A 24515-nucleotide genomic window follows, 5' to 3' on the forward strand; every position below is an offset into this window, starting at 1 on the left:
GATTGTTCTAAGAATTAAATATAAACTTCTTACCTCATTTCTTGGTACTCATTTTTTTCTGGTGATCATAGTTTTGGAGTTTCTTATGTCCTTATCACTATTTTTTCTTGATTGCATAGGCCTCACATAATTAAAGCATCCCCATAAAACCCCTCCCAGTGTTGAGAATGTTTTCATGATGTGGCAGTTATCTTGGGTATTTTGTTCAGGCATAATTGGAATCCGTTTTCAACACAGCTATACTCTATATGATGAATGCTTCCACGTCAATGGTTCTGTGAGGAGAGGCCATCTGTGAACACATAGAGTGCAGGTCATTGTTTCTAGAAGGCACTCCTTGCACAGACAGCAGGATTTGACCTTTTATAAGCTTGGATGGGCAGTAGAGACTTTGAAAAAGAGATTTGGTTATTCATAGGTGATTCAGAATTCTATGTGTACACAAAATTCCATGCAGTATTTTATAATCTACTAATGTGACTCAGCTTTGGGTAAGATTGTAGTTCTGGTGGTGATTCACAGAGGTCTCCTAGATTTGTCCAGTAATACTGTAGAGAGTTTAGTCTTAGCATCCTTCCAGGAGCAATTTGGGACTGTTATCTAAGAACTAAGAATGATTTCAAATAAAATTACAGTAAACTTGTGACTTGTTCACTTTGCAGATAAAACCAATGGTTATATCCAGCAGAAGGCCATTTGTATAATAAAAGATTTGCCCAAAGGATCTAGCAAGAGAAGAGAGTTCTAAAATCAATTTTTCTAAAAATCACTGAAAACATTACCTCATTGTTTTGATCTAGCTGTGAAAATAGATTGTTTTTTATGTTTTAAGAAAGGATGAGGAGATATCACTTTTTTCATCGTTTATTGATTGGATCCTTAGGCTTAAGCAGAGATCAAATGGTTTGCACTGTTAGCCAAGGCATTGACAGCATTGAGACAGAAGCAGACCTACAAACTTGAATGGGCTTATATATTTTACTGGGTAAACTTACCTAATATATTGAATTGACAGCTAAAATGTAGGTATTCCTGATGAGGTACATCGATACATGGTAAAGAAGATCTACATGAAAGGAGTGTGATGTTTTTCTGAACTTGTTAGGGAAGCTACCATGTGGCCATTTGTGGAGGAAATCTGTACTTATTTCTGTATTGATTAGGTCATTTGTGCCATTTGTTCTGCTCTGCGGGAATTACTTCACTTGGCTTGCTCTTTCTGCACTCTGAATTACCTTGTTTCTCCAGGCAAAAATTCTTATCTGTATAGAAATCCAAGATTTCTGTAGCCTTGTGAGTATTATTTGCTGAAGGCACAGGGACAGTGATAAGTGAAAAATCAGTATTCTTCTACTGATTTTGAGTTTACCTTTGGATCATGTTTGATCAAAAGCTACATGTGGCATTGTGATTTCAAATAAATAATTTGTTTTATTGTCTTGTACTATAAATGTTACCTGATATTTATAAACTCCCTCCTGTGTGAAAGGGACTTTGTGTGCCTATGTAATGTCCATACCTATCTGCTTTTTGGCTGTGGTCATAGCAGTGACATTATCTCTGTTATGATATATTTAGGGATTCTTGTTGAAGGAAGAATGAAAGAAGTATATTTCATCCTTAATTTTTTTATTTGTAATATGAATTACCCTGTAATATGTAATGGCCGCACAAAACAGAGAATTCAATTATCTCATCTGGGTATCATCTAACTAAGAATCAGGAGCTAAGGGAAGTAGGTATAGTGAAGCCATGGCAAAGAAGGCCATGGAAATTAATTTTTGAAACTGCCGCAAAGTGCACGGAAATTTGTCTGCATGCTTCACAGATCTATACTTGTGGTTGCCGTTTATGGCACGAATGATGCCATGGACTATCAGCTCCTGATTTTACATATCTTTGGGACACACTTTCCCCCGGTGTCATAGGAAGGGGGTAGGTTTGACATCATGGTGATCTAAATTTGAATTCCATCTCTGCCTCTTACTCACCTAGCCAAGTAAATTAACCATTGTGAGTTTAATATTTTCTTCATGAGTTACGTATAAAATACTTGCCACATAATAGAAATGATAGCTTGTTCCTGCTTTCTCTACATGTACTGACTATCCATTAAAACATTGAAACTTCTAAGAATATGTACACTGAAATGGTATGTATATCAATATTTGTTTTGAAAATACTGTAAAGTTGTGGTTTGAGTCACAAATATTGTATCAGTCCATGAATAACTGGAAAAGAAAAGTAAAATAAATTTGGAGGGTTGTCAGATTCTATAGCATTGGCTTTTATAAAGTGTCAACAAGATATATTATATAATTAAGTAAAAAAATAAGGAAAAAATACTATGGCATATCTAAATCCATATTTGCACTCACCACCCATCTTAATTTGAAGCAGTGAGGTTTCTTTAGGGGACCCAATGATTCACACTTAAGAACAAATAGATGCCTTGGAGTAAGTGATTACGAGAAAATATTATTTTTTCAGAAAATAAATGGTGATAAAATAGATGAAAAATGGTTTTAAAGATGCATATTAAGTGATGAGTGAAGTTTAAAGGAAAATTGCATTTTCATTTTTTTTCCTATTGGATTCACATGGTTTGAGCTTTTAAGTGCATGTTTGAAGTTACTCTTTTGTGATTGTTTACAGTTAAGGCATATTACCTTGCTCTTCAAATACGTGCTCTAAGATATTCCTCTGTAAACTCAGGGAAAGGCACTACATTATTTATTCACAACCTGTCTTCTGCCCCATGGGGGAGAAGTAACACCAGATAGACAAAGGTATGGAATTTACCGATATTAAGCATGAAATTATCCTTTCTAACTAATACGTTTCTCCTGCAATTATCTTCTGAAAAACTTATATAAGAATTAGCCCATGTGAGCTTTCTTCGCAGATTGTTTGTCCTCAATTTGTTTTCTGCCAAGCGAACCAAACACCTGGAATGCACACGCTCATTCCTTGACTGTGCTTTCAGTGTTTGTTGGCAGAGGGTGACGGTTGCTTTTAGCAGATGTGCAGGATCAGGGTGGCCTTTTTATCTTTCTACCCTCAAGGAGTCAGTTTCTCAGATAAAGGAAGTGGTGAGGATAACAGATGTTTCAGCCTTACCATTAAATAAAAGTTAAGCATAGTAGGTATAATAAACATGTTTATTAATTATTTGTCAAAGGTAGTGACTTTGTTAAAACATTTGGAAAGAGAAATTTAAAGACAATGCTTAATTTTTATTAAATATTTAATCTTATTTTATGACCTGAAGTAAACTAACAACCAAAATAATTTTCTTTGTTTTCCCATTTACCTAACTTGATGAAATGGAAAATCTTAGAAATAATATTTATAGGTAAATATAAGGATTTATTTTATATCAATATATTTTACATTATGTACATAAAACATATTGCTAGAAACTTCTTAACCTAATTCATCATATGCATTAGCTAGGTTTACTCCGGTAAGTTTTAACCCATGACAAAGGAATAAACTTTATTTTACTTTTGAGAAATATTTCTGCAGAGATAACAGAAAATAAATGTGCATACTCTTTGATAAATATATATGTGTGTATATTGATATATACATTTATATATGTATATATTTGAGATTTCTTATTATAAAAAGAATAATCTTTATTATTATGACTGATGGGGTGCTCCAGGCTAGCTTATTTTCTACTTTTTTTCTTTCTGAATTCACTTTTTTCATTGCTAATAAACAATATCCCATTAAGGCTAGGATAATAGAAGAGAATCAATGAAGAGTGGAAACTTGCCTGTACCCCTCTTCTCTGCACGTCACAGCTGATGAAATGGCAAGATAGTAATAGAGAGTAAGATGATGAATTTATTGTTTCAAATGAGGACTCAGGGGTTTCTGTACACTTTAGATTTTGATTTCATAGCTCTGCCCCAGTGACTAAAATGAGCTGTACTGTATGTCTTTTAAATGCCAATTGGTGATTCAGGGCCCATATTTTAACACAAATGAGCCATCCTATTCCTTAAGTGAATACCATTACAGAAGGAAGTAAATGTGAGTTTTCTTATGTCATCTCAAGGGGAAATCTCAGATGGTGGCCCTCCTTTATCACATAGGAGAGTTATTTCTGAAGCAGTAGTTCTCAAAACATCATATACATGAGAATCACCTGAAGGTTTATTGAAATACAGAATTTTTGGATTCAGCAGGTCTGTGATGGGGCCCAAGTATATGCATTTCTAACAAGTTCTTAGTGATGTTGATGTTGCCAGTACATGAACCAGAATTTGACAACCACTGATCTAAAACATAAAACTTTTTGCCAGAATGTAGAATTTGCATGATTGAGATTTTATAATCTAAAAACAAAGGAATATTATAAAATTTCAAAACAAACTAATCTTAGAATAACTTTGAATTTACTTTCATTTAAAAATTATTTTTAAAACATATTTTTAAAGGAGTAGATGAGGATAGTAGATTCCACTAGACAGAGTTACGCAGTCTCTGTTTTGAATGACTATTGAATACAAATTTCTCTCTAAGATTGTGTGTACTAAGAGTTTCCAGTGTAGGATTACAAAATCCACTGAGATATAATAATAATCCCCTAATCCACAAGACTGGATATTCTAAAAATCAAGGAAAATTTTAAAATAAAAATTGGTGAGCATTAGAGGTTAAAACTGTCAACACAAAAATGTGAAGACAAAGATTTATAACAACTTTATTTTAATTGCCCCAAACTAGGAACAGCTCAAATGTCCTTTAGAAGGTGGATAAACTGCAATACATCCATAGAGTGGAATATTGCTCAGCAGTAAAAAGGAGTGAATTACTAATCGACACAACAGTTTGGATGGGTCTCAAGGGAATTATTCTGAGTGAAAGAAGCCAATCTCAAGACATTGCACACTGTATGATCCCATTTATATCACATGTCAAAATGATAAAACTATCATGACAAAGGGCAGATTGGTGACTGCTAGGAGATATGACAAAGGGAGGGGTGTCACTGTAAAGGGGTTGTATGAGGAAGTTAAGAAACTAGAACTGTTCTGTAGCCTGATAGTGATGGCGGTTATATAAATTTATACAAGTGTTAAAATTAATGAAACCATACAGCCCCTAAAAAAGTCAAATTTACTGTATAATAATTTTAAAATTAAAAAGGGCAGAATTACACTACCATTTAGTTACATCAAGTAACTGAATTTGCAGTTATATGAGGTAAAAGTATCAATTTATATAAATAAAATATGCTTTATTTCAAACAAAATAGATAAGAAGATATGATCTCTATGAGAATCATTCTTCAAAAATGGTACTAATTCCATTTTTTCCAGGCAGAGATCCTAGGCAAATTTTGGAATTTGGAAAAATCTGACTGACATAGTCCTTAACTGTGTTACCCCTGGTACCCTTCCCCTATTTTCTCATTCGGTGTTTTTCTTAGAATCCTTTCCTGTAAACTTTGCTGCTTTAAAAATGATTTTCATGGACATGTTTATTCCTCTCATTTAGACTAACTGTGAAAAACTGACAGCCCTAGAACTTTCATCCAGTTACCTCCCACATATATGTACACGCCCTCAGAAATTGCCATCCATTCACAACTTAAAGAGCCCAGTGGCTTCTGAAGGAAGCCCATACCATTCTGAAGTAGCTATAATTTTTAAAGACACTAAGGTCTCTAGAAATGTCTGGAAGATCAGGTCTCCAGAAGAATTGGCAGTTTAATTCTAGCCAGGGATCTGATCAGGTGATATCAATAAACATCTGTTGAATAAATGCATATGTTTCTCTCAGTGAACGAGTTAATAGCTAATACATTGATAATGGCAACTCTATGTGAAGTACTTTTCTGAGTACTTTATGTATATTAATGTGCTTAATCCTCTCAGCCACTTTTGAGGTAGGGACCCTTATTATTTGCATTTTCAGATGAGAAAACTGAGGCACAAACACATTTGGTAACTTGCTCAGAGTCAGTGGTGGAGTCAGTCTTCAAGCCCTTGATGTCCAGCTTCAGAGTCTATGCAGATAGTCTCAGTTGACTTAGTCCTAAAGGCAGCTGTGGGTTGAGGTTCCAACAGCCTCTGGTCTGCTTCATTCCTCAAAGTAATCTCCAAGCCTGAATCCTAGCATGGTGGTAGAGGTGAGGCTCCATAGACCTTAGAAATAGCTCTCCCAGATATGACAACATTTGGGCCTTGGACCAGTGGTCGTGCATCCACTCTACAGTAACAGGGGCTTCTATAGTTAATTTGATTCTCAGTTTTAAGATTAATAGAGAATCAAATGTTGAGTATGCACTTTTGTATGTTAGTGGGATATCTGAAGCAACATTACTGATAAAAAGTAATTGCACATTTCTGGATAGTGATAACTGGAATAATACTCTCTTGTGATAAAAGATAGAGTTTTTACATGGTTTGGCATCTTTCTTTAATCAGTACCCATGATTATATAGGTGAGTCTTGCATTCCCTTCTTGGTGAACACATTCCATAGATTGGGCATGGTGATGGCAGGCAGTGGAAAAAGCATGGGTTTTTGAGAACTGTGTTTGAATAATTTTTATGCAGTTTGACTTTGGGCAGGGAATTTTATCCTTTCTGAACCGTTTTCTTTCTTTCTCTTTCTTTCTTCTTCCCTCCATGAGTGAATGATTCGTTGTAGTGAGGATTAAAAACACTATGTGTAAAGTGTTCTTTTTGGCATTTTGTACATGAAATAATGTATGAAAACATGATACCTATTATCTGCTTGCTATGAGTTAAGATATCTGTATTTAAGTGGAATTAAATATGAACAACTCTGGGAGTTTGTGATGATCGTTATCCAGGTACCAATTTTTAGATTTACTTTCAAAATCTAAAAATGATATGCAATATCAATTTCTCTTGGTTACAAAGACTGGTGCCAAGGTTTTTCTCCTGATGACATACCCATAAGCCTTGTGAGGAAATAAAGTAATTTAAATATGAGCTTAATGCCAGCACAGCCATAGAAGTAAATACATGTCTATAAAATGAAGCACTTAATTCCTTTAAGGAGCTGCCTTTTAGGTTCTTTTCTGAACTGACCCCTTTTTGGCCCCCAGGCTCTGATGTGTAAGGCTGGACCTGTGCTGTGCTGAATTTCAGGAGAGAGTGTACAAATGTTACTCACAGTGTGAGTAGTGAGAGATGGAGTGCAGGCCAATCTTCTGCAGCTGGGAAGAGCAATTAGCAGCTTCATGAATTAGGGTCTTGTTTACACTGTTGTCCAAGATAATCATTTGTTTGTTTTAACTAAGATGCTCTATCTTCATCAGAGGCATCAATCCTCATATTTAAATGATAAAGTCTTTGAATTTCACAGATAATGTTTGGATTTCACAGCGGGAACCCCACACAGCACATATTCTCTCTTGCTGACTGTGATAATCAAGACATGAGCTATGTATATTGCAAGTTTTTCTTCAAATAGATATGAAAACACGATGTCATCTATTCTTGCAACATTTTTTACACAGACCCATTTTAAGAAATACTTTTTACATTACGTCCCAGCACACATACATACATGCTTGTGAATGCACACAGAGTCCACAAACACTTGTGTTCTTCATGTAGACACAGCACGCAAGCTCAGATTTTTTGGTTAAATGCCTTCAAAACACATTTTAAAATATGATAATATGAATATAATATAAATAGTTAATATTTTAAGCAATTGAAAAATTAATACACCTTTCTGGGTTTAGATGATTAGAAGACATTTATAGAAGACATTTACATTTTTAGAAACATGCTTTCATTTCCTATTGTATTCTAGACATCTTGGCGGGTCCTAGAGACCCAGAGATAAACGAAGCACAATCCCTGCCCTTGGTGAACTTACAGCCTGACTCTCATATAATTTCAAGGCCCTAGGATAAGTGCTGGAGTGCAGGTGTGTAGCCTGTTGGAGACATCAAGGTGAACACAGAGGAGGAACAGATCATGAAAAGTGGGTGGTAGAGAGCTAGGAGATTTGTTAGTAAAGGGTTGAATCTCATTTTGTTGGTTAATATACAAGTTTAAAGCAGTAATTCATCACATGTTGTAAGATGAGTTTCTCAAAAGGAGAAAACCTTTAGAGAATAAAGGTGGCTGGTGTGTTGTTCTGACTGATGGAGGGGCTTCCTGTTTTATACCAAAAGCACTATATTGTTCAGGAGCAGCTCAGTCAAAAGACATTGGTCCACAATGACACCTGGGTGTGTAAAGAGTCACATAAGTTCTTGTAATAAAAACATCAGAGAGCTGTTTTATGACAAGAGTCACAGGTGTGCATTGCACCATCTGCTGGCATAGGGAGAGCATGAGAGGCTTTGCCAAGGGACAGATCAATGTTCTAGCCCTGACAAGCCTTCCTGGCATCCTTCTCAGGGATTCTCAGCTTTTGGACCTTGACTTCTTTCCCCTTTTTGACCTAGAGCAATGCAAGAGGTGGTTTAATAAATAATCATGAGGTATCACTTCTAAATTACTGAAAAATCTTTTAAATATCTGCATTTACATGGTTCTTTCCATTTCCTCCAGGAGAACACAGGGGGCTGGTCTATTCCCAATTCTGAATAAAACACAAGATGGTATCTATAAATGATCGGCCCAGCCACCAGAGGACCTCTTGCTCTCCTGCATTTCTTTGAATTTGTTCTTAGCCTCAGCTTCTGCCTCTGGCCCCATCCTTCCAGATGTGAGCAGGCCAAACTCTTACTCTGCTTCCACCCCCTTATCCGCACATACACCATAAAAGTGCACCTCAGTTTTTGCCCCTTCAAACTATCCTTGCTATTGGCTATAGTCTTTGCCCTCGAAATCTCTTCTGTGCCATCCTTGGAGAAAGGTCTGGAAAAGGAGAGCAATACTTGAACTCTCAAGGAAAGACAGAGGAAGGTTGCTTCTAACTCTCAAGTGTGTGTAACAAGAGGTTAAGATAATGACTAACTTCATTCTCAAAGTTCACTTCTTGGGGGATAATTATCAGATTCTTGATGGGTAATTATCAGTAAGGAGAATGACTAACTTTTGACTGAGGATTTTGAGTAAATGCTTCTATTCTTTTTTGTGGGGTACTACTCTCTTTATCTTACCGGATGGGAGATAGTTGTGGGTTTTTTTCCCTAAATAATGAATTAGTCTAATTTAACCCTTTATCTTGAAAATTAGTGAACAATCCTATAATGACTCATTTGGAATTCACAGCTTAGCATACTTACTGAAAAACAAAGAAAATATGTAGTTGGAAAGCTAAATTGAGTAACTCCTTGTTTTTAGCAGATTATAAATTTCTTAAAGGCAGGTACAGGGCTAAATCTATCTTTGCATCTCACAATTTTTAGCAGACTTTTTTACACCTAGTAGGAGCTGGGTAAATAATAGTTTATCAACTTCACTGGCATAACAAGGCCTAATTACACACACGATCACATATGCAGGGATTACCTGTACAATTGAAACTGGACCCTCCAGGAGAGCGAGTGCTTTACTTTGACCAATTTAAATACAAATCTCAGCCTTGTAAAACATCAAATACAGAATATAATTTAATATTCTCTCATTGATTCATTGTCATAGTATGAAAATCAGTTATTGAGCTATATCGTGAGAATGGTGAATTTGTGCTGTTAAAACTTCACCTCCTCCAGGCATATCCACAAGGAGAAATGGCGAACAATGGGACAAAAAGAGGAAAAGAGATAAAGTGACTCTGTCAGTCTTTACCAGTAAAAGTCATGGAATACTGCTCAGCACATAGAAACATGCTGTAAGTGTTAGTTGCTGCTATAATTATTTAGGCAGCTCCTTTATTAGAATCTTTGAACTGCTAGTATACATTCTCTGCATGGAGTATAGAAACTTGAAAATAAATACAGCATAAGGAAATCAGAACACTTATAAATTTCTTATGACCGGCTATAAAATTCAAAAAATCAACAGTATTCAATTCTCATTGACCTTTTTATGTCCTGCCTCATCTCTCAAAAGAGTACTTTTGTAGGCAACAATAATACATATTTCCTGGAGAGAGAGTGAGGCACAGTGGATGCCTTTGTATTTATTGTGTTACCTTGGGCAAGTTCCTTGACCTTACTGAATTTTAGTTGTTCCATGTGTATAAAGGAGACAGTGACATACCTGTTTCTGGTTGTGAGGTAATAAATGAGATACTTTGTAAAAGTTTTGAAACACTTCATGGGCACTAACTAATTTGTAATCATAGTATCTTGAATGCCTATTATGTGTCAGGCCTGGTGTTAGCTATTGGTGATTTTAAAATTAAGTTTGAGGATATAATTTTCGGAGGTGTTCACAAGTAGACATACTTTGGATGTGAGATTAGAGAATTATGTAGCATTATAGTGGCCTCTGAGAGTTAAAGGTCAAAATAGGATGAGATTTCAGGTGTAGAAGATAATTCACACCATTGGAAAGAATCATAGTGTGTGTGGTTTATTTTTAAGCATTAAATATGTGGTCCCATATAAACCAACTTAGCAGTACCAATTGGCATACATGTGCGTATTGTATGTAGCTTTAATACTTTTATAAATATTGCAAGATTTGGAGCAGTGATGAGGTGCCAGGTATTAGAGAGGTGATTAAGAGGAGCTAACAATGGCTTAAAGCAAAATGGTGATTCTTAACCTGGGTTTTATCACTACTGCAAAGCATTTTCAACCCTTCTGAAAGGATGTCCTGTGATGTTGCAGGTAGGTTTCTGGAAAGCATACTCTGAGATAGAGTTAAGTGTGCAGGATGTTTACTAAGGAGAGTTCTTGGGACCAACCCCACAGAGGGACAGGGAGGGGAGCAGGACTGGGCAGAGAGAGAAGGTGAGCTGCAGTTCAGGCCAGAGGATGAGGACAGCCTCTGCTGATCCTGCAGAAAGCTCTGCCACTGGAATGACCTTCAGAGAGTCCCACAAAGGGTTGAGATCTCAGGGCTTCTAGTACCCTCTTGATCAGTTATTGAATTATTGGATATGGATTATTCTAGGAAAGAGTGTGCTTGAGGTAGTGCAGCTCTCTGCAGCAGAGACAGTTCAACAAGAGGCAACAAGACCTTGAAGGGAGAATTGTGTCCACCAAGTGAAATCTACCAGAAGGGTAAAAAAATTAACAAAGATTGCATATTCTCACTTGTATCTGGGAGCTAAAAATTTTGATCACATGGAGACAGAGAGTAAAAAGATAGATAACAGAGGCTGGGAAGGGTGAGTGGCATGGGGAAGAAAGGATGAAGAGAAGTTGATTAAAGGGTACAAACATACAGCAAGATAGAAGGAATAGATTCAATGTTTGATAACAGAGTAGGGTGACTATATTTAACAAAAAGATACTGTACTCAGGCGATGGACACCCTAAATACTCTGACTTTATCACTATGAGTTGTATGCATGTAGTAGCATTTCTCATGTACCCTATAAATTTGTACAAATTTAAAAAAAATAACAGAAACTTCATGATGCCTAGAGCAGACGTATCTAAATGCTTACCCCAGAATTGAATAAAAATTGTGTATTGCTGCTAGGGAGAAAAGCCTTCACTCGATTTGGGTCAGTTTTTTCAAAAAAGCTGTGATCTATACGGTTTTTAAACCCCTAACATTCTCCTTGGAAATAACAATCAATCACCTACAAATCAGAGTCTCTCCCACCTGGACTGAAGCCCAGTCTGGGCACATAGTTCTTGCATTTGACAATGATTTAATCCCCAGACAAATTTTTATACTTTGAACTTTTTATTATGGAAATTTTTTAAATGTGCACAAAATGGAGATAATTGTGTAACAAACCCCCATGTATGCATCATGAAGCATCAGCATTTTGCCCTTCTTGTTCCAGAGAAATTTTTAATAGCACAAAGCACAGCCTCCCGTGTTGATCGGAGACAGATCTGGAGGGATGTGTCCTCGGAGCGGGGTGAGATTTCACAATGTTTGAAGTTAGGAACATCTCTTAATAGCACTGACGTGAGTGCAGTTGAAGCTGTCAGAGCCACGGTTCTGGGAAGTGGCACGCTCACCCCCACAGTCCTCCGGAGTAATGCTGGGCCATATACTCGCATTTCCACTGTCCCAGCTTGCCTGCTGGGCCGTGGGAATTGGATTTGGACCTGGAATGTGTGCTGATGCCTGAGGCTATCTTACTGCTTCATGGCACCCAAGAAGGCCATACTTGGCATCTCAAAAAAAGGTGCAGGGCATTTAACATGTTTGCTTTAGTTTTGTAATTATGCTGTGTAACCGAGGGTCCTCTTGGAAATTGTTGCAAATGAAAGTGAACTGTCCAGTCGTCCGTGTTCTTGGCAAATTTTCAGCCCACTATAAAGCGAAAATCAAAATTTCTGTTTAAGAAAGGAGTATCTTCAAAAAAGCTTGCAGACAATATCTAAAGCAATGTTTGAAATCTTAATAGAACCCTGTGACTTGAACATCTAAACTATTTTTTAAAGTTTGATTTTGTTTTTAATTGACACGTACATATTTATGGGGTATAATGTGGTATTTCAACACATGTATTCATTGCGTAATGATCGAATCAGAGTAATTAGCATATCCATCACCTCAAATATTTGTCATTTCTTTGTGGTGAGAACATTAAAAATCCTCTCCTCGCTATTTGGAAATATGCAATACAATATTGTTAACTGTAGTTACCCTATAGAGCAATTTCTAGAACAGAACTTTTTCCTCCTGAGTGTAACTTTGTACCTGTTGACCAGACTCTCTCCATCATCCCTCCCACGATCCCTAGACTCCGGTAACTGCTATTCTATCATTTCTGATACCCTGCAACTTCAAGTCCCCAGGTGGCTCTGCCAGAGCGTTCACGATGACGTCCCATTCCTGTTAAGCTATGCCTCTATCCTCAGTGGAAACAGCCCGGGCGTTCCTAGGAGTGAATCAGCAGTCCGCTTTACCCCTTCGAATTGAGCAGGAATTTGTTGGTTGTTTGGCTCCGGAGCAGGTGGCGGCGGGGGCTGTGGCGGTTGCGTTTCCTCTTTGAGGTGGGGGCTCAGCTGTTTCCTTGGTCACGCGCCCCTGGTAAGTGCCTGGAGGAGGCAGAAGGCCAAGAATACAGCTGAGACTTGGTCTGCTGCCAACTCCCAGCAGCTGCTGCTCTGTTCTCTGAGCTGGAACCGACTCCAGGCTGCTATGTGGCCTGATCTGGCATTCAGGGAGGGGCTTCAGAGGAGTGTCACTTGCATACTCTGAGTGACTTAGCCCACCTGCTATTTTGTGTGTGTGTAACCTAATTCAAATGAGACTTCTCCAACATTCGAATTACATGAAAAATGTTAGGTCACTGAAAGAAACAAACTTTTTGCTCCTTTGGAGGCCAATGAATTTGCAGATCTTAAAGGAATGATTTTAAAAGTTAAAAGCTGAGTGGACCACCCTAACTCAGAATACATGAGTTTAATATAAGTGTGTCTTGGTTTACATTTATGTCTGTCTACATATGCACAAAAGCAACTTGGAAAGAATACAGGACTAGAAGAAGAACAGAGTCTTAGGTTTTATGTGGCCTTTATGTAGATAAATATAAAGGACAACAGCATTGCCCTTGGCCTAAGCTTTTTTTTTTAATATGATAACAAGATCATAAGCGGCCTAAGCTTTTTTTAATATGATAACAAGATCATAAAACTCTCATGAAATTATGAGAGCTTGTTTTTGAAGTAAAAATGTAAAGTAAGTGGAAAGTTCTGAGCAAAGTGCTATACATGGACACTCTAAAAATATCTGCAGAATCAAAATGTGTACTTAGATACCACACACATACATCCATGTATCTAGTTCTACATTGCAGTAGTTAATAGGTCTTTTCAAATGACTTTAACACTGAGTTGTTTTGTATAGTGAAAACATTCATTTGGAGGTAAGAGGTTATATCAAACATTCAGGATTTAGTCATTTCCTATATTTGAGAAACAAGAAAAGAATCCTCTGGGTAAATATTGCATTTGTTCATGAAACCATCCTCATTTTCAAAAGCACAGCTGCAGATGAAGAGCTACTTAATGAACCCTATTCCATCTTGTAAAAAGTTAATACAACTTCCCCCTGGAGTCTCCTAGAGGGCAGGGCTGTACTCCAGTCATCGTTGTAATGCTTGTTCTCATCAAGGTATTTAGTTAGTGTATGCACAATATGTGGAAGGCAGTAAAATGTATCCTGCTCATTAATGTTTTTTTAAAGGAAACGTGATAGAATGTGTGCATTGTTGTGGTTTCTAAAACACCCAGATCATTGCTCACTGTATGATGGCTCAACTGGTCTGTGCCCATATCCTCAGAACCTCAACTCCAACCTTATGGTTCAAAGAATAGTGGTTGGAAGTAGGAGCTGATTAAAAGTGGCAAACCTACTTGGGGGATACTCAGTCAAGGAGATTAATAAATAGTATATACTGAGAATGATACAAATGAATACCGATGTTGTCACTTATACACCCTTCCCTGAATCTAAACCTACCAAGCAGAAGGGAATTTAATTTCTTTAAATGGAGTTATAGGGTATTCCCACAAACTGCTATTTTTTTCTGAAAATTTTTTACTGGTTTCTTGTAGAGGGAAGCAAGCTTAGAACAAAATATTCCAGTCAGTGGCTCCACACAAAAATATCCCTGAATTCTTAAGAAATTTTAGCCCAAGTCATATTGCAAAATTATTCTTGACTTTGTTTTCAGTGATTTTGAGTTGTTTTGATTTTGACATTTATTCCAAGCACAAAACATATTTTATGATAATTTAAATGTCTATTTAATTAATCTTGACATTCTTTTGGCATTATTCAACTAGTTTTAAAATTTTTGTTAAATTATTTGGTTGTGTGTAGGTGTAGGGTTTTTATTTTAGTTTGTCTTTGACATTAATTTCAAACATACCTTTTTATAGACTAAATTCCTTTTATTGCACATTTTATTAAATGTACTTCTTCTTAATTTTAGCTTTATTAACAATTTTTCCATTATCTTTACTTTTCTATTTTTTGATTAAATGGGTAATTATATTTCAACCACAAACATGCTTTACAGTGTGATTAACACTGCAAACAGGCATCCAAATTAATTCATTATTTTCTATCTCTTCTCAGTCTTTATGTTTACTTTTTCCAACTATAAAAGTAAACAGGTTTTTTTGAGATTTGGAAAGGTTAGAATAAACATGCAACCTCAACTATCCCCTGTGGTTCTACCCACCTGAATTGCCACTGGCATCACTATGGCATGCCTTCAGTATTTATTGCCAGTCATGTAGTAACTATTATCCTCACTCATTTCAAAAGCGTATGGATAAAATTGAAGTCCCAGAACCAATCTGTCAGAATTTAGGCTCTGCCTCACCCCTAGAGTGAAATATTTGATATGCTTAATGTATCTATGACTCAGCTTCCTCCACTCTAAAATGTGACTCTTTAAGGGCTAGTCCTATTATCCTATATTCTTTAATCAAAATACTGTCAGGCACAGAGTGAGTCTCCAATAAGTATATTTAAATTGTTTTAAATTGATACTATTTATATTAACATTTAACTTAATTTTTATTCAAAATCTCAAACTGTATCATAGTAAAACTAGTTTTATTTAGCAATCTGATTTGTGGCAGTGATAATGATAATGGGGAACTAATTTAAGAATGAAACCACAGTCATTTTGCATTGTGATTACGTGTCATAATCTCATGACTAGTTAAATTTATGTATTAATTCATTAAATAACTAATTCATCAAGTTATTATTGAATTCCAAGCATTCTACTAGATGTTTTAGTACAATATTCCTCATTTTAAAATAACTTATGTGAGAGAGGGTTAAGTCACTTTCAGATTCTTCTCAAAGAAGCAGTAATCTTTTTGCATTGACTCTTGGAAGTTGGACTCTATTTGTAGCTTCGATCGCTTCTTAATATATTTGAAAGAGGTGCTAGATTAAAAGAAGAGAAAAAGATATGTAAGAGTCCTTCTAGTTAATTAAAAGGAAATGTAATCTAGTCTTAAATTGGATCATAATGCATGACAAGTTAATTTATAATGAAATTTTGCAATGGTATTGATGCAGTATCACTCCAAAATACTGCACTTTGGAAGTCAGTAAGTCTTGAAGATCACCTGCAGTAGTTTTATTCTTGAAGAAGAAGAAGAAGAAGAAGAAGAAGAAGAAGAAGAAGAAGAAGAAGAAGAAGAAGAAGAGGAAGAGGAAGAAGAAGAAGGAAAAGGAAGAGGAAGAAGAAGAAGAGGAAGAGGAAGAGGAAGGAGAAGGAGGAGGCGGAGGAGGAGGAGGAGAAGGAGAAGGAGAAGAAGAAGGAAGAAGAAGAAGAAGAAGAAGAAGAAGAAGAAGAAGAAGAAGAAGAAGAAGAAGAAGAAGAAGAAGGAAAAGGAAGAGGAAGAAGAAGAAGAGGAAGAGGAAGAGGAAGGAGAAGGAGGAGGCGGAGGAGGAGGAGGAGAAGGAGAAGGAGAAGAAGAAGGAAGAAGAAGAAGAAGAAGAAGAAGAAGAAGAAGAAGAAGAAGAAGAAGAAGAAGAAGAAGAAGAAGAAGAAGAAGAAGAAAGAAGAAAGTCATAAAGTAAGTGAGAACACAAATTTCCCTCTCAGGAAATTCACAATGTCCCTCCCTCAGAAATTTCTTGCTACTATTCATGGTAAAGTATCATCTCTGACTTTGTTCTTATCCATTTTGGGGGAAGAGTATTCCTAAATATAGAAGTGTAAATTTTTGGAAGTGTATATTTTTTAATAAATTAAAATAAAATGGAAACCTAAAAAACAGAGCATTTTTAGTATTTGGATGGGCAGCATTTCTTTTCAGTTTTGCAGCATCACCTTAAGTGTGGCATCTTGGGGAGCCTAGTGGATTGCCAGTAGAGCAAATAGCCAATGTATTCCACTGGCTGGCATGCTATCTTCTCCTTGCTCCTGCTGGAGTCTCTGAAGTGTAGAGCAATCATGGCCTAATCTGGAATTGGCATCTGGGGGTATGCCCAAGCCCCATATGAGTGGTCAGGCCACAGAGTTGCCAGCAGAGAGCTAGTGCTCCCAAAACTGAAAACGAAGTCTACCAGGATATGAGGATAGTTTTGAACCACACAGGATTTTAGATACCTGGGATCTGCCGTTTTTACATTTGCAAATTGCCAAGATTCAAATTACAATATTTAAAATTATGATACTAATAATGCCTTGTGAGACTGACTAAAAGTAGTCATTTATGTAAATATGCTTAGACTTCTTTGGTACTTGGAGATTCAAGTTACTTCTCTCGTCATCATGCATGTTTTGAGATGCAACAGGATCTCATTTTGTTCTTTACTTTCTTTATATCTTATTTCCACTGAAAATATGTGATCTTTGAGGCATAGAACACATTTTTCTATTTAGCAGACTTTATCAAATACGAGGAAATGCTATTCTTAATATAATACTTAACTATAATTATGAACAGTCCTCTCTGCTAGGTGCTAGCAATAAAGAATAAATGACCCCTTTTGTTTTCACAGTTTTATATTTATTTTTGCTGCAGCCTTCATCATACTAATACATTCCTCCAAATATTTCATATTCTACTTTCATATATTTGCAGGAGAGTTTTTGACAGTTGGGTCTTCCTTCTTTCCTTCTTTCCTTCCTTCCCTCCTTCCTTCCTTCCTAATTATCATTATGAGTAAAGAAAGGTAATAATTTCTCCCACTACATAAGATTTTTCCCAAAGATTAGGCCTTGGACTTTATTAAGGAGACAACTCAACAAAAAAAGATTCCACTTCTGAAAGTACCTTGCTATATGTTACAAATGCAACTGCTGGCTTCTCCTTTCTTATCTACTTTAAAATCTTGAAGGTTTCACAAATAAGCCCACAGCTCAGAAGCTGAGTATTTTATATTACATAAGATTGACAGTTCATTTCTGTGATATATCAAATTGTAAATTTGATTCTTTTTTGGATAATTTTACCCTAGCAATTTCCACATCCATAGTTTGGATGTACACTCTTTTAAACGTTCAAAACCACACTTTCTTATGTTTCCTTTCTTTTGTGTAATGCCAGATTTTCAGCCTCCATTTCAGGGATCAGATTGTTCCATTTGTCATAGGAATGCCACATCACATTTTCTTTTCAAGTGCAAGGTTACACATTACAGACACCCAAGTGGGTGGGTTAACTCCACATCTTTCTTTCTGAAGTGTCAATTTGCACTAGGTGCACCAACAGTTTTCTTCTATTGAAGTGTCTGTAAAGTACACTTTAAAACTATTTTGTGTGCCCATCACAACCATGTACAAAGCTAATTACCCCTTCCAGGCACTTAGCTTAGGCATTGTAGAATCCATAAATAAAATCCCCAAATCTTCAACTTCATCATCAGGACTCCCCAGGGAGTTTCTGAGCACAGTTTAACCGTTTTTCTTCAGTACTACATGGACCATTCAGCCCTGGGACCACACACCAACATCTGTCATCATCTGAGTTCAGATTGACTGTGACCCTCCCAAATATCAATAGTTTCTGCCAGGTCCTTCATTTAGTATAGTTTGAGAATCTGCTTTTTCCTCTTTCTTTAGTAACAGGTAATGATAGCAGGTTCTAATAATTCACAGAGATTATACCAGCATTTATTTTTATAAGATCATTGAAAAGTATTAAATATTTTGAAACATGAACATTACAAAAAGCAAACACCCATTTTCTTTGACTCTGGCTTGCTAGGATTGAAGGGTCTTATTGTCAGGTTTGTGCAGGGAACACCCAAGTAGGAGAGTCCATCATGCAGATGTTCACCTGAAAATGCTTTTAGTCTTGAATGTAGTTACGTTCAACTCTTTCACTTCTCCTTCAAACAAGAATGTTTTGTTTAAAAAGGAAAAAAAAAGGAATATCAGATAAAGTCAGTCTTACAGCAGGCAGGGGATATGAAGAGGTTGACATCATCGGGTCATGTCAGGCTTTTTAGGTAGAGCATGCTCCTGTGATCGTAATTCTCACATTGAATGATGATAGGTCGGCCAAACTCAAACTGCAGCCCTTCTCTTACAGATGACCAACCACATGGTCTCTTTCGGTTATTTTCTAAGCAGGGCATCTGGAGTCCGATCAGCATTGCCACAGATGGACCCAGAGCCTGAGTGCTGCCTGCCACAAACAAACACACGCCAATTCAGATGGTTTAAGTGGGAAAGTACCTTCTGGCTAAGCTGTGGACACATTGAAAAAAAAGAAAAACATGCAGATTCTGCTCCATCAATGTGTTGTGAGGCTCCTGAAAATGTTTTCCTCCCAGGAATGTATTCATTTATCCTTTCAACAAGCTGGTATCGATAGTGCTCCTGCTCTGCACTAAACAACAGTTGGAAGATACACTGGCCTGAGGGCCCTCTCTGTCCAAGGAACTTAGAGTCTAGTGCTGGCATTCTTCATCTGGAACATTTATTCAAAACGCTAGTATTTAAAGCATGGCCCCCAACACAAGTCAAACCCTTGACAGCTTAGAAATAAAGGCTTTGAGACACTCATTTGCATATTTATTTTCATATGCCATACATTTGCTGTACCAGAGTCTCTGTAAGTCCGCTCTCCAAAGGCACATAGCTCCTTTCACTCCCCTGGCTGCTTTCCTTGTCTCCCAGGAAAAGAGACATCAGATGAAACACACTTCTGCAACCCGCTCTTCAGCACTTGAGGTCCTGAACATGGACACTTTTCCTGCAGTACATCCACACCCATTCTCAGGTAGTTTTGTTGTTATTCTCTTGCGTTTTCCATTTAAACACACCAAAAGATATTTAACTGTGGTGAGGAAAAATTCCAACACAATCTTGCTACCAAAATAAATGCCAATGTCAAATGAATTATTTTATATTTCAAGTTGACCTATTTTCAGAAAGTCTGAGGAGAGTAAGAATTATTTCTTGAACACTTACATTTTTTTTCTAGCAAATATGTTGATCTCAACACAGCACTTTTTTGTTTTCGTGACTGTTTTCAGTGGTGTTAATATGTAATTTTATGTAACACTATATTGGGCAATGTAGAGAAAGGAAGAAACAAAACAGGGAGAAAAAACAAAAGACCCCAGCATTTAAGAGGAGGCAGAGCAGGCACATGTGATGAGAATATATTATCTTCCACTTTGTAATAGGAACACCGTTGCCCCCGAACTGTGTGGCACTTCCTCCTAAGGGGAGAAATGACAGTTCGATGAGGACCCTGTTAGAGTAAGCACTCAGAGGAAACCTCATGCAATACTGAAAGAAGTCGAGTGTGGAAGAAAGGAGAGAAAGACATTGCTTTATCTAGTTTTTTTGTCACCTAGCAATATAAGCAAGGCCTAGATGTTTGGCCAGTTTAATTATGATAAATCATGCAATTAATGATGCCATCACTTTCTCAGAAAAACTCAGAAAGCACCAAGAGCCTGAAGAAACTCAACCACATGTGCATCATCAGTTCAAAGGTTCAGCACTCTCCTTTTATCTTTAATGAGAATATCTTTTCCATTGTCTCTGTTTTTCCTTAGTTATATTCTTTAGTTTCATTAAGATAGATTTTCAAAATTAGCTTTCAAAAGACATTGAGAAAACCCTAAGTTTAATGTTAGCAGTGTCATATGTGTTTATATTATATGCTTCAGTCCTCTGAGTTGCTTTGCTCTCAAATCCCTTTGTCTGCTGACTTCTGTAATTAGTTTCATAGCTGCTTTCTAGCAAGCACCATCTCTTTCCTTTTCCCGGTATCATATCCAGAAGGCCACAAAATATTCTGCACAGTAGGAGATCAATAAATATGCCTAGCTCTCTGTGAATGGATAGACCCACTATCACAGAGCTTAACAAGACCAAAGCCTTCATGAGATCCAAACCTCCAGAAACATGCCCTGGTTTTACTTTCAGGTACCTTCTAGTGGCTGTTGCTTTAGTTTAAGAAAAAACTTTATTGCCACATTAGTTTTCATAGGTCTTTGCATGATTAGATATCTTGGCCTTTAGGTGGAGGATGCAGAAACACAGCAAAGTCACATAGCCATTACTGATTAGAATCCAGGTAGGGCTTTAAGCCTCTTTTCATTCACTGAGTCAACAAATCCTACTATGTGCCAGGCACTATTCTTAGTATTGGGGTTAATATAGAGATACACAAAATAGGCAAAAATCCCCATGATTGTGGAGTTTACATAATAGTGGGAAGAGAATCTTTTTTACTACTTGGTTCAAATTTTGAGCTTTGTTAAAGAATGATTCATCTGCTTTTTCTGAGACCTGGGGAATCCAGTGATTGAACGAGCCATCAGCCGGCCAACTTAACACTAAAGATATAGGACAGGCAGACAGCTTGCTGTCTTCCCTGCTGTAGGCTAGCAATGAATAGATGTATTTGATGTGAGGATAAGATGTAATAATCTGTGTAGAAAATTCAGTCAAAAATTATCCCTGTAGTACTCAGTAAAAGGTAGTTGTAATGATATATGTAATAATCTATGTAGAATTATTAATAGATGTAATAATCTATGTAGAAAACTCAGTCAAAAAATACGACTGTAGTACTCAATAAAAGGTAGTTGTTTCATTGGTGTGGTTGTTGAATCTTGCAGAAAGAGAATGCTATTAAGATGTTAACACAAAACTATAGCTCACAGCTGCCCTATATAACTGGAAACTCCCTTTGTTCCTGTGTCTTCTGAAATTCCACAAGCTATGCTTAGGATGGCAGCATACATCCGTTTCTGCTAATCTCTCTCTGCCCTCTGTCCCTCCCTTTTGGAAGTGGAGTACACCTCCTGTGACCATAGCTTCTGTGATCACAGATTCTATATGCTCACATTTTGCCTTTTAATTTTGAGGACTTGGCCCCTTTCATTCTTTTGCGCCCCTAGAAAGAAAATCCTTTCATTCGTTTTGCTGTTAGGGAGGGAGCTGAGGTCATAGATGGGCAATTAAAACTTCTATGTTGATTCCTTTTTAAAAGGTTTGGAGTGATGATTTTGGTAATAATAAATCTGAAAAGGCAATATTAAGGCATGAAATAGTCATTTATGGTAGCAAATACTAAGTATTGACATAAAACAAAGATGTCATAGCAATGGAAACATCTTATTTTCCCTAATGTATATATAGGAGTAAACATGGCTTTTATGGACATTTCAAAAATCAGACAAAATAACAACTTAGCAATTTTTATTTGCTTTTATTCATTTTACCTAAATGTCTCTTCCTTTTTACTTTCTTTGAGAAAGGTTTTAATAACTCAAACACTTAGCTCCCATTTTGGCACCTCTAACTGCATCACATTTGTTATTTCATTGTTTTTGAAATGACAGATGCTTCTTTCACATCTTGTAGGAATGAAGAAGAAAAGAGTTCATGTCAGATATAATGATTACTATTAAAATTAGTATTTCTCCCCCATTTATTAAAAAATGCCTTTTTTCTTTGTGTTGAATTGTATGTTTTTGAACCCTTTAAACCAGAATTGAAGATATGCAGTTTATGAAAAATTATTGTTCCATTAGAGAGTGTCTCCAATAGAAATAACTGAAAATAAATAATGAATTGTTTTCTTGACACCCAGATAAGGAAGAAACTTTTAAATATTTTATTGAATTGAATTGAACTGGATGTAGAATGCAGAATTTCCAGTACCAGTTAGATTAATAATGCCCAAACAAGAATATCATCATTTCAGAGGATCATTTCACATTTTCATCCCTGAAATAGTACTGCTTGATATAGGAGATCATAGAACAGTGATACTGAGAGAAATATATAGGATAAGTGTGTAACTCACTGAGATTAAGAACATTTTTGTCTTAGAAAAGTTATATGGTATCGTTATCCACAAGATCCCCACAGTATTATTTAAGTACCTGTGAAATTTGTTTCAGTTACACAAGGAATCATGAGGCCATTGCTCAAGTCTGAGATCCTGGCTTTTTGCTTGAAGATTAAGGAGATGTTTTTTTTTTGAAATGTTACCCGTGTTTCAGCACCAATATGGATTGTAATTAATTGTTCCACATTAAAAAATTATGATGCCTACCTACAAAACCTGGGTATACTTTATCTGGGAATAATGCAGGCATGTGATTTTCTATGTGGCTTTTGGAAAGATGGGCTCTATGAGTTCTAGGTGTGGAAGGAGGAAATTGGGCAGCTAGATCTCAGACAACTTTATGGCATTCTGATAGCTATGAAAAATGGGCCTTAAGGATTTTCAAAAGGAGAAGCTGAGCATAATATTTAGAAACCCAAATGTGTCCATGTGATTTGGGGGATAAAACCAAGAAAGGGACACACATGCCATCATCAGATGATATGCTCAGGACATTTCTGTGCAGTATTTGTAGGCTCGTTCACAAGGAGAAAAGATAGCGGTCCTGTGAGAAACAATGTGTGGGTCTCTCTTGCGACATACTGGGAATTAATTGCACAGATTAGGTAAACTTGCCCTATATTTCTAATAGAACCATCACTAGAGGAACACAGGTTATTGAAAAGAGCTCTGACACCCGGTCAAAACGATTATGTTTCCTGAACCATCTCTGCTTGTAGATAAGTCTGGTTCTAGATCTTGTCCAAATCATTGAATTTAATGTCAGATAGGCTAACTAATTTCAAGCTTCTTTGCAGCTCTGTGGTTTTCTGGGAATTTGCATTTTTTTTTTAAAGTTTGCATCATGCTGGAGGTTGATGACACCACCTTGCATGTGGGTAAATTATGCCAGACTCTTAATAGAATGATGTTGGAAATGTAAGGTGGTGATTTGCCTGTATGGGTTATGGAAGTTTAGGCCATTTAAAAATCTTTGGACTGGTCTCAATGGTCACACACTCAAACTAAAACTAACCTTGATGCTGTCGGATTCTTGGCTTATTTTCTAACATGGGAGCAGAGCCTTTGGCTTCTTTCTCTGTGACATTGATTTTGGTCAAAAAAACCCTCCTTATCTGTAGCAGAAATATGCACAAACTGGGCCAGTCTTGTGACAAGGCTGCCCATCAGCTATTGCATTCCATCCAGCTCTCTCATTCAGATTATTGACATCCTGATGTTTGTATTCTTCCAGGACCATATCCAGGGTAAGCTTTGGGAAAAAAATTATAGAGTTGTCTTTTTCAGTGAAATATGATGTCTGTTACCCTTTGTTGGTGAAAGCACATTGGCTGTACATGCATTGATTCTGGTGGAGGTGCAGGTGTTCTCTGAACATTGCATTTTCTCTATCTAACCTTTTTATTCTTGCCGTGTCCACATTGGATAGATAAATAGCAATGTATGTCACCAGGTACTGCTAAGATGAAGATGATGATGATGATGATGATGATGATGATGATGATGATAGCATTTAGTAGGTACTGGTGTGAGTCAAGTACTAACCATGGAATGTTACATCCACAGAACTAGTCTGTATATATATATGTGTCATCAATATGTCAGAGGAAATTTTGTAAAGCAGAATTCCAATTTCCCCTCTTATAGTATCATTTTCTGCCTTTGATCTG

At 36.7% G+C, this 24515-nt stretch overlaps 1 protein-coding gene across 19 annotated transcripts in view; it reads left to right on the forward strand.

Moving 5' to 3' along the window:
* The window catches only part of ARPP21 (cAMP regulated phosphoprotein 21), a 157197-nt gene that overhangs the window by 12999 nt on the left and 119683 nt on the right, over positions 1 to 24515 (forward strand). The window contains exon 1 of one of the 19 annotated variants that reach the window (XM_055109639.2): positions 16371 to 16590. The exons of the other annotated variants lie outside the window; for them this stretch is intronic. The gene's annotated coding sequence lies outside the window, so the exon portion shown is untranslated. Of the gene's footprint in view, positions 1 to 16370; positions 16591 to 24515 lie in introns of those variants that run through there. 19 annotated transcript variants of the gene reach the window in all.

The sequence above is a fragment of the Pan paniscus genome, chromosome 2 (assembly GCF_029289425.2).
Source record: "Pan paniscus chromosome 2, NHGRI_mPanPan1-v2.0_pri, whole genome shotgun sequence".
Taxonomy (NCBI): domain Eukaryota; kingdom Metazoa; phylum Chordata; class Mammalia; order Primates; family Hominidae; genus Pan; species Pan paniscus.